Below are 12,115 nucleotides of genomic sequence, written 5' to 3'. Positions count from 1 at the left end.
TGGCCGGCCATCACTGAAGCATGAACACATGAGTGACGCTCAGGATGCACTGACTGTCTGATTGACTGTATGGATGTGGTGTTGGTGCCTTTCCACGTCCTGCAGGGACTTCTAAGCCTTGCAGATTTGCTTGTCAGCATTTGTTCCAGTGCGCAGCCAATGAAGATTGCAGCCTCTCCGCTGCATCCTCTAATGAATGAGAATTAGTCTTGTCGCGTGTGTTCGACTTACCTCTAGAGAGCCCTCCATACATTTATCTCTTTTTTTTCCAACCTGCTTTTCCCCAATTGTGCATTTCTTTAAGCTATTTTCTCTTGAGGAGTCAGCACTATTGAGATCACCTGAAGAACTTAAGTGGATTATCGTATCTTGGAATCTATTAGATTCATAACACAGATAAGCAGTGCATGTCACATACACACACACACACACACACACACACACACACACACACACACACAGACATACACACACACACACACCCCGGAGCAGGCAGGACCAGACATAAAATGAGCAGTGTGTCAAAGCCTTTTTTCCCAGTGTGTCAGGGCTTTTTTCCTGCATAGTAAAAATGTCACGAGTACAGATACACACACACACACACTCTCTCTCTCTCTCTGTCTCACACACACACACACACACGCTCAGTCGGAGAGTGAAGAATAGTAATTCAAAAGTTATCAGCTTCCAGCATTTGCCAACCTCTGGCAAAGAGTTTCTAGTAAAAGTTTACAGGAAACTGTTAAATCCACTCTTACATTTTAATGGCCCTTGTAACTGTTTGCATGGCTGATTTAAATATGTTTGGAACGATGCAGGGAGTTCATGAGTGTGTCTCATGGTGCAAGGCCTCTTTATATGATGATGTGTTTGCTGTGCAGTCTGTAATAGGACTCTTCCTAAGCAATAACACACACCTTGTGCAGGAACAGACACACGCACACACACACACACGCACATGCACACACACACACATACAAATAGAGAGGGAGGAGAGAGAGAGAGAATAAGAAAGAGAGAGATAGAGAGAAAATGAATACAACACTGGTAAATAAATGATATACCGCATAGCAGTACATAACATGACTGTACCCATAATATAATGGTGACACCAACCCCCACCCCTACTCCTGCAACTAAGGAACAGGAGAATGGAGGATTAACATGGGGGGAAAAAAGGGGGAAGAGGCGAGGTGACCGTGGGAAAGTACGAGGTATGAGGGGATAGAAGCATTGGCACAGAGGAGTGAGGGGCAGCGGAACGAGCTGGCACCGTAACGTTAGTGGTGTGCGTGCGCAGCACAGCGTCGTTTTGAACTGACCTCGGCTCAACCTCCAGATGCTTATCAATGTCAGTTCAATGTATCCATCCAGCATTTCAGACATTCTTTCCAATCAAGGCGGCTAGATTCTTTATTTATTCTGTATTATTATAAAGCCACATGACTTCACAATGAGCAGGACCTTTGTAGCTAATGGGATTATTATGGTCTGAGCATTGCATTATGCTGCTGCCACTTATTTCTGGTGTGACAGCAGCAGTGAGAGAGGTGAGCCCTTCAGTGGTGGCCGGGTCAGCAGCAGTGTGTGTGTGAGAGAGAGGTGTGTGTGTGAGAGGTGTGTGTGTGTGAGAGAGGTGTGTGTGTGTGAGAGAGGTGTGTGTGTGTGAGAGAGGTGAGCCCTTCAGTGGTGGCCCAGACAGAGGCTGCCGACGCTGAGTGAAAGGAAGCGTGAGTGAAGGTCAGCGGCTGACCTACAGCTGCGACACACAGTCTCGTTCGAACACACACACACACAGAATTATTTGTACACAGATAGGCATGCTCTCTCTAATGCACACACACACACACACACACACACACACACACACACACACACACACACACCCCCTCACTCGTTCACTTTGTCATACACACACCATCACATTTCTCCACACACACACACACACACACACACACACACACACAATCATACTCTTTCTCTCTTTCTCTCTCTCTCTTTCAAACACACACACACACACACACACACACAAACAAAGACCATCACGCATACACTCACATTCTGCTGTTATCAGGCATTGGAGTGGAGTATGGATTTCTTTATTTATCCTTGCCAGGCCCCCCGGGTAGCCTGTGAGAAGTACATTTCCAGAGTGCTGCTATTGTCTCAGCTTGTTAGCGCATGAGCGTTATGATTTGACAGCTCAGCGCAGAGGACACAGGCGCAGGTGGTGCGGACGTATGGAGTCAAAATAGGGTCTTTAGTAATATTGAGAGCTTGTGTAAAGATGTTCACATGTGTAATAAAGTTTTGCAGCTGTGCAAAAGAAGTTCTGTTTGTGCAAAGACATTTCGTACCTGTAGAAATATTTTGTACATGTGTGAAAGAAATGTGTATCTGTAGAAATGTTTTGTACATATGTGGGGGGGAAATGCGGATCTGTAAAAATATTTTGTACACGTGTGTAAAAAATGTGTACCTGCACAAATACTTTGTACGTGTGTGAATCTCCTACGTGATGATTTCCTGCGCAACATTGAAAGTACGAGTTTGTGAAACTGATTTGCAATGCTTGCGGACTTTTGACCCTAATTTTACTGCCTTTCTGAAGAGCCAATCAACACATCGCTTACTGCCAACCAATCAGCGTTCCCCACCGACCAGATTTTGGTACTAAACCACAGATCTAGTTATTAAAACTGGAGGTAACAGCAAGGGCAGATAGGTCGTAACATTACTGTAAATGAGCACAGATAAGTATTTCTGGACTAAAATATTGCAAAGCGATTTGGTTACTTTATTTGTCATGCTTTTATCAGTTGTAACATAGTCAAAACGTTAAGCATATCATATCAGAACATGAATTAATAACTAGCTGCCATAGCTATCCTAGCTGACGCTTATCGTAGCTCATAGTGCTAGGGCTAATGTAAGTCGTCAGTTTGTACGTTGCCCAGCGAATAAGTAGGCTTAATTCTTACATGTCTTAAGTTAAAGAATTGAAAGAAATAGGAAATAAAGAAAACGCTTGAACGGGTTTATCCATTTACATTCAGATTTTGCCATAGACTTTGCCTAAGCGCTTGCTTGCTTGGTAGTCTACCATCCTGTTCAGTCTATGGTTGCTATAGCAACCGCTGTTGTGCTTCATAAACTGACAAAATAACTGTGCTTGAAATACTCCCGAAACACAAAGAAAACAAAACAAAATATACCTATGTAAGAAAATGGGATGTATTCCAAACAATAAACCAACAGTCCTGGAAGGGCATTACTACGGTTAAATCTCACTATAATCTCCTAGCCGTGGATGTCCCATTACAACCTATTCATTTGATTCGTCTTTTTGCCGTCCACTAGGCTATTATTATAGACTTGCAAAGGATGATAAAAAAAGGTGGGCAGCCGTGGCCCACTGGTTAGCACTCTGGACTTGTAACCTGGAGGGTTGCTGGTTCAAGCCCCGACCAGTGGGCCGCGGCTGAAGTGCCCTTGAGCAAGGCACCTAACCCCTCACTGCTCCCCGAGCGCCGCCGTTGTAGCAGGCAGTGCCGGGATTAGTGTGTGCTTCACCTCACTGTGTGTTCACTGTGTGCTGTTTGTGTTTCACTAATTCACCAATTGGGTTAAATGCAGAGACCAAATTTCCCTCACGGGATCAAAAAAGCATATATACTATACTATACTACTAAAATAAACGTGTTCTCATATCAAATAATAATAGCAGATAAACATAAATGTGTGTACAGTATTACTGTTTATAATCACGAATGACACCACTGAATCACCCTTTCGGAAATGGAATGAATAATTCAACTATTTCGTCAACATTACTGCTAGCTAGAAGCTAATCTATAACCTTAAAGTCTAAAAAGCGGATGGGAATAGCTAACGTTAACATTACGCCTCCGCTTCAACCCTTTTTGCGATCACAGTATAAATTGAGCTACCACGTCACTCTTAATTAAGTTATAATTTTGCAATCCCAATCAAAGAGAATTTCTAAGACATTATAGACGGGCTCTGAGTACTCTTTGATATGAAGCCAATCTGTTTAGCACCAAAATCTGGGTGGTCGGTGGGAAACGCTGATTGGTTGGCAGTAAGCAATGTGTTGATTGGCTCTTCAGAAAGACAGTAAAATTAGGGTCAAAAGTCCGTAAGCATTGCAAATCAGTTTCACAAGCTCGTACTTTCAGTGTTGCACAGGAAAGCATCGCGTAGCGTCGTGTAGGAGATTCACACATGTACAAAGTATTTGTGCAGGTACATATTTTTTCCACAAGTGTACAAAATATTTTTACAGATCCGCATTCCCCCCCACATACGTACAAAACATTTCTACAGATACACATTTCTTTCACACAAGTACATACTATTTCTACAGGTACATATTTTTTTCACACATGTACAAAATATTTCTACAGGTACAAAATGTCTTTGCACATTCAAAACTCATTTTGCACAGCTGCAAAACTTTATTACACATCTTTATTGAACATCTTTACACAACCTCTCAATATTAATGACCCTATTTTGACTCCATACAGACGTCAATGGCGGCTTAACGGTTTCGCGCCTCTCCGGAAACCCTCCCAGGGATTCCGGGAGCTGAGGCCAATCCCAACATGCCTTGCGGTTTTTGCCCCGATATCAAACCAGAGGTGGCCCGCTGTGATCATGGATCTGCAAATAGCCCCGCCCACAGGAATTGATGGGGCCCAAACGGCCGATGAGGTTATTGATTGTCTTTGTCGTGGTCTTTGAACAGCCTCCTTTCATTTGAAGATCACATGGCATTGTCGTGCAGCTGCCCTGCTAACTCTAACTTCTAACTTCCACTCCTCTCTCCATCTCTCTCCATCTCTTTTCCTCTCCTTTTCCTTCATCCTCCTCTCTCGTCTCTTCCTCCCCTTACTGATGAGTTCCTCGAGGGTTCTTCCGTTTGGCTCGGCATATGCTCCGGCACAGAAATGCACCAGTGTATTTTTGTTTTCCATTTCTATTTTTTTTTTCCATTTATTTTTTTATTTACACGCAAACTGAAAAAATGATTTGGGCCATGAATCCACATTTAAGCACAGTATAGGAGCAGCAGTACTACTTCCTCACTACTCCAGACCAAGCTGTCCCCCCACATCGGATCTACCTCAGGACAGGAGAGCTCTGAGGGGATTTGGCCACTAAATTAAACTGGAGGATACTGGCAGGCTTCACCAGATAAAGTTCTCTACCACCTTCAGTCTGGATGTGGGCCAAGAGGCTCAGCCGAGGAAATAAACACTAGATTTCATTTGGGTTCCTAGATGGTGCGTTGCTTCTCTCCTCTCTCTCTTTCATGGAAGTCGCCAGATACAGTATATGGAATTAATTTGGAGAGGCTGATACATTTAGGTTCATTTTATTAGAATAAAGTGATGGGAAACTGAGTTTGAGGTTAGACTGATTATTATTCAGTTTGAGAAAGTTTGCTCCCAACTTCCATTGCATTTTCAATTATTTATCCTAGAGGTCCTTAGGTATACATTTGAGCTTTTAGGCAAAAAGGTTTGAAAGCAGAAAATCCACCCATAAAAAAGTTTATTTTTGTTCTGAACTATACAAAGTAGGTGTACCACACTCTGTCTGCCTCATCACAATCAGCGTAATGTCTTTATGGCTTGACATCATTGATGTGGGAAGAAAACTACTTTTCCATTACATTTCTGCCAGATAGCAATTTTGGGCAGCTCATAACATTAGAGTTTGGAGAGGCACCAATGTAAACATAAATATTTTCCTCAAAATATTACGCCTCGATTTGAAGAGGAGGCCTTCACTGAGGCCTCGCCTGTCAATTTTCAGAAAGTTTTCAAATCCCTTACAAGCCCCTTTACCCAGCAAACACAAAAAAAAAGGGGATGCTAACATATCACATTCAACCTGGCAAATTGACTCTCCGCCTATTGTCTCTCAGTACAATAACGCATTTTGAAGATATGGTCCCTGGCATTATGTTTGGCCACTCTGCCATTATCAGTGTTACAGACAGGCTGCTTTGAGAGTCATCACCCTAACACGCATGGTTTCCCATGCCTGCTGTCTGCACATGCCCGGTAGCGTTGATAATTCACCTCACAAAAGAGCGAGTGTTAATCAGCTCAGTTTTATTCTCTAGCAGAATTAAAATAGCTCTTTTGGTTTCTAACTCCTTTCATATCAGCTTCGCCCCATCCCGTATTTATTACAAGCAGGAATGTGTTTTGATGAATTTTATTTATTTATTTATTTATTTTCACGTGGACTTGTTTTTGCGCACTGTCTGTATGTGTGAGAATATGAGTGGGTCTGTGTTTGTGCAAGAACGTGTGTGTGTGTGTGTGTGTGTGTGTTTACCTATCAGAGAGAGTGTGTACATATGTAAGAGAGTATGTGTGTACAGTGTGTGTTTGTGTGTATGTGTGTGTGTGTGTGTGTATGTGAGAGAAAGAGAGAGAGAGAGAGAGAGATAATGTGTGTGTGTGTGTGTGAGCGTGCGTGCATGCAGGCGTGCGTGCGTGTGTGTGTGTGGCAGAGGCGCCAGGGTAACTAGTGCGGCTCTGGTTTGAAGGCGACTCACATGGCTCTGGGTCTGCTGACTGAGCCCTCACATATTTGTATGCGGCTGTGAGCCCTGAGTATCACCCATATATGGAACGTGTGACAGCCCACCAACGTCTTCCTCTCTCCAAGGAAACAACTGGGGCACTGTGAGATTACTCAGAATTCGATATAAAACATAGAGTACACCAGCACACGAGATATATGCGGACGTGACTTTACCAGGACAAATTGGAGAAAGAGTATGTTAATTTAGGCCATTGACCTACAGTATATGTTAGCAGCACCCTGAAGCAAGCATCGAGACACTTATCCTGCACAAGATATTCTTTATTTTTGTAAGTCGATCTGAACAAAAATGTCTGCTAAATGAATTAATATAAATGTCAGATGTGTGCACTTATTTTTCATTCAGTCACACTCATCATTCCTTATATAGTATTTAGATTTTTCTGGAAAAAACAGGTTTGGTCATTCAAAAACATTGTAATCTCAACAACCAGGAATCTTCCCGTCTGAATGTTTGAAATGTTAGAAATTATTAAATACACTATATTAACATGTTCAAATGAGATTTCTGTCATTGCATCCTTAATATGGAGTACAAGTGTTAATACATCAGTCCCATCATCCCTAGGACTATATATTTGGGTTGACACAATTATAGACAATCTGTTCTATCAGATCATTAAGCAGCCATAACTCTAAAATGGGAGCAGAATGTTCATTAATGCATATGATTATGACTAAGACGAAATGTATTGTCACATTTTGGTCAGCATAAATTAATATGGTTGTCGACTCCTAAACCTGATTATGCTCCCTTTTCATCCGGAAATGAAAAATGTGTCAATCAACATTGATCTTTTTCGTCTGTGTCTGTAAACATTAAAGGGGAACTTGGCAACTATTTCAACGTAATAAACCTGTTTAGAAATCATTTGGATGGTTAAATGACCTATTCCGGTGAAAATGGTGACTTTCCCCGCTGCCCCTAGCATCTCCAGGTGGAAAACCAACCTTGCAACATTGAGACTGCCATCCCGGAAAGAGAAGTGAGAAACAAGAAACTTGTTTTAAATCGTGTTTCTTACCTTGTAACATCCACATAGTTCTGCCGCACTTATGCTAACCGTTTCGCTAGCTTGTAAACAAATCCATGTGCTTTATCGTTATCTTTTTCCACAGTTTAAAATAGCATAATGCTTCTAATTTCTCCAGCAGAGGGGGACATATAGCTAATCCTGCCAAGTTTCCCTTTAAGCCAAATATGCTATAGATGGAAAGAATGGATGCAGAACAGAAGGCTTTGTCCATATCCGAATTTAACGTAATGGTGTAAAGGCACAGCGCAGAGTACGGTAGGCTACAAAACTTTTCCAGCTTCTGCTTTTGACTCCAACTTCTTACCAGGGGAGGACAGATTAGATTACGGAGATTGTACAAAGCCTAGACGGAGCATTGTTATTCATGGCAACTTGGTCTCAAACAGAACAATCTGCCCGAAATCAGAGGCTAGAGCAGAGCCAAACAACTACAGTTGGATTGGCGCCAACTAAATCCATACAAACCCTCAGAGAGGAGATTTGGGGAAAGGCAGCATTTGAGCGCACAACAGAGGAATCATAAGAACACGGCTAAGGGGCCAGGATGTAGAAAGACTGAAAACAAACTACATTTTAAAAGGGGTATTGTTTTGTACTTGCAAAGAATGGGAGCGTATCTATGTTCCCCGGGTCCTATGTTCCCCGCTTTGTATGGGACCGAGGAACATAGGACACTTTTTTAAAACCCTAACTATAATCATAACCCTAACCCTAACCCTGAGCGCTCAACATAGGACCCGGGGAACATAGGGATGATGACCCCCAAAGAATAATCACTGACTGAAATTGGGAGGTACAGTATCAGCATCAAAAGACCGTTGGCTGTGTGTTTTGGTAGCCTTTAGATACTTCTAAAAAAGAGAACAAACTTTATTTAGATAACATACACCTTTTCTGATATACAGTATATCTTTCAGCACACCTGTGTGACCGGCTCCATCAAAATTATGTTTGGTTCATGGGCAACCTTTGGTTCATCAAAAAAACTTCTCAGTAGGCCACTCACGTTTCGCAGTTTCTCCATGGGTTGTAGCCTACCATGTGAGGGAGTTCTCCCCTCCCAAAAAGAGTTGGTTGGGTCCATATAGCCCATCTTTTCCTAAACGTTTTCTCAGATAGGCCTACCGAAAAGCTGGGTCGGCCCTACCGTAGCGGTAAGTGTCAGGGAGGATGGATGATATAAAGAGACATTGGCCAGGTAAAAAAAGAAAGCAAGGCATTGGAGGAGGATGTTGCCAAATGTGCCAAGCTTCCAGATTATTTTTAATACCTAAGACAGACACTGGCAACTGGTAAGAGAGACAGCAATGATTAGCCACGTAATTATTGGGTAATATTGGACGTTAGGGTTGTCAACCTATTCGTAAGCAACTTATTAAATGAATTAAAATATTTGCCTTTTTGTATCATCCAACATTGCGATTCTTAGACTGATCTATGTGGCTAGGCAGTAAAAATTGTAGCCTCTGAGCAGTAGATCGGCCAGTCCCTGATGATGATGAGCCCGAAATTAGCGATGAGGAGGCCATGAGGGACAAGTAGAGAGGATAAAGGAGTAAACCATATGAATTAAAATTATTTAATGTAAGAAAGATCAGTATATGACAGCAGTAATCTACATGATCAACCTATATGCAACTTGGTATCATGGTTTACTCAGAAGTGAGTGTAGTAAAGGAGTAGCCTACATCACCAAACACCAATATGATAGCCTACCCTTGCCTAAACATGTAAACATTAGTTCAATATGCCTCTTTGTGGAATAGTAGAATTTTTTTTTTACTTCTAAGTTTAAAGTTAACCTTTTACACATTTGTTGAACCATGGTACTAATAAAAACTACAGGATAGTAAGAACTGAACTGTTGCTTAATTTATCCAATTTCCACCGCCATGGAAGAAGTGGGGTGGTCTTGGGCCTAAAACTCCCGGTCTGAAAAGTGTCCCCACTCCGGCCCTGACTGTGTGTGTGTGTGTGTGTTTTGTTGCATGTTTGTGTATGTGTGTGTGTGCGTGCGTTTTGGTGCATATTTGGGTACGTGTGTGTGTGTGTGTGTGCCTGTCCGTGCATTTTGGTGCATGTTTGGGTACGTGTGTGTGTGTGTGTGTGTGTGTGTGTGCGTGTGCATGCATTTTGGTGCATGTTTGGGTACATGTGTGTGTGTGTGCGTGCATTTTAGTGCATGTTTGGGTACATGTGTGTGTGTGTGTGTGTGTATGTCTGTCTGTAAGTAGAAAATACTGTAGATTAGTTTTGCAGGCAGGTTACTAAAAGTTGGCAGTGGGTCTCAGACTCTGTGCAGATGAATGTGTGTGTGTGTGTGTGTGTGTGTGTGTGTGTGTTTGTGTCTCCAGACTCTGTGCAGATGAATGTGTTAGAGTTAAAATAACTTCTGCGCAGTGAAAAAGGAATCTTTATCCCACTCATGCAGGGAGAAGAAAGCAGGCTTTGTACCAGATGGCTCAGACTGCATCTGCAAGATGAGGACACACACACACACACACACTCATACTCAGATGAAGACAATTTGGACAGTATAAAAGACACCTCATTACATGCTTCTTCTTTAGCTCATCACCTTGGAGTGTGTGTGTGTGTGTGTGTATGTGTGTGTGTGTGTGTTTGCATTGGTGTGTTTATTTCTGGTTCCAAACGTAGCAGTAGTGTTGTCTGCAGGCTGAGAGCCCTTTTCCTCTCCCTCTCTCTCTCTCTCCATCTCTCTCTCTCTCTCTCTCTCTCTCTCCATCCCTCTCTCTCTCTCTCTCTTTCTCTCTCTCTCTCTCTCTCTCTCTCTCTCTCCATCCCTCTCTCCCTCCCCGTCATCCATCCTCATCTACATTCCTGCCGTCAAGATGTCGTTATATCAAACTGACCACTGGCCCGTCACGATATATAAGACACTGTCTGTTCCTGAAAAGTGAACTCCTGAACCGCTGGCCTTTTGCCCCCATCTGGATGAGTGAGGGGATTTGCTGCACCCTGACCTACAGAGGTGTTTCAAAACATGTCCCATGTGGAGGGGAAAGGGAGGGAGGGAGGGAGGGCAGGGCAGGGGAGGCTATGCCGTCATGTGAGCTCAAGAAGGTTTTAATCACACACACACACACACACAAAAATCATTCCAGACATGGCTCTCAAACATACCTCAACATAACTCAACAGCAGACAGTAGATAATACAGTGATTTAAAGGGGATTTAATTAAGACGTTGTCCACTTTGAAGCTACGACACGTGTGTGTGTCTAGCAGAAATTATGACATTAGAAGAGGATTTACACCAAAAGGTCCTAAAAGAGTATTACATCCTACAGGGCTAATAAATAACTGCCATAGCCAGTGGGCTGCCATTTTATTCCCTCTCCTCAGTACCAGAATATGAAGGCACTGAAACACCATCTAAATGGAAAAAACAACATTCTACTTTGTTTTTTTCTTTTCTTTTTTTAACATATATTTCTTGAAAAGTCCCAAAGACTATGTCCAGTATTCAAATAGCAATTAGAAATGGAAGTAATATAGCTGCAAGCAGCAATGCGGGGGCCAAGCAGTGCGCTATAGCAGGAATGGCGTTGCCATGGCATGAGCAAGTTTGATGGCAATTGGATAAAGAACGGCTGAGAAATAAGCTCATTTACTTTGTTACAACGCCCCTAGAGGCCAAATTACACCAATGTCCTTGTGCTCAATTTCCTACTGTGTGCTCACAATCAGATACCAAGTCCCTGTACCAAGTTTGAACTTCATACATCAAAGCGTTGCTGAGATACAAGCTCACTTCCTGTATTGCAGCGCCCCCTGTAGAGGCCAAATTACGCCAATTTCCTAGTGCATCCCCACAATCAGGTACCAAGTCCCTATACCAAGTTTGGACTTCGTACATCAAAGCGTTGCTGAGATACAAGCTCACTTCCTGTATTGCAGTGCCCCCTATAGAGGCTAAATAATGCCAATTTCCTAGTGTGTCCTCACAATCAGATACCAAGTCCCTGTACCAAATTTGGACTTCATACATTAAAGCGTAGCCGAGATGTTAGCCCACTTCCTGTTAGGCGGCATCGTCGCCATGTGTGATTGGCTGTCACGGGCAAACAAACTTGAAAATAAAAAATCTGACAAGTATCGTTTGTGCGGCTCGGTCTGAAGATCATCTCCGCCAAGTTCTGTGAAAATCGGATGAAATTTGTAACCGCTGAAACTTTTCGTAGAGTTTGGACTAAATCCAATATGGCGGAGGTCCAATATGGCGGAAAGTGACGGGATAGGGGTAGATGAACTCGGGATGGTCCAAGGATTCAGACGCTACCTCGATTATGAAAATCAGACAAAAGAGTCAAGGATCACGCGCATGAACGCATGTCCAGCATTGAACTGGTGGTGGCGCTAGAGCGTTCAATGTATATGCATAAAAATTGCTGTGACATTGTCCTGAC

The sequence above is a fragment of the Alosa sapidissima genome, chromosome 8 (assembly GCF_018492685.1).
Source record: "Alosa sapidissima isolate fAloSap1 chromosome 8, fAloSap1.pri, whole genome shotgun sequence".
NCBI lineage: Eukaryota > Metazoa > Chordata > Actinopteri > Clupeiformes > Clupeidae > Alosa > Alosa sapidissima.
This window is presented reverse-complemented; position numbering follows the sequence as displayed.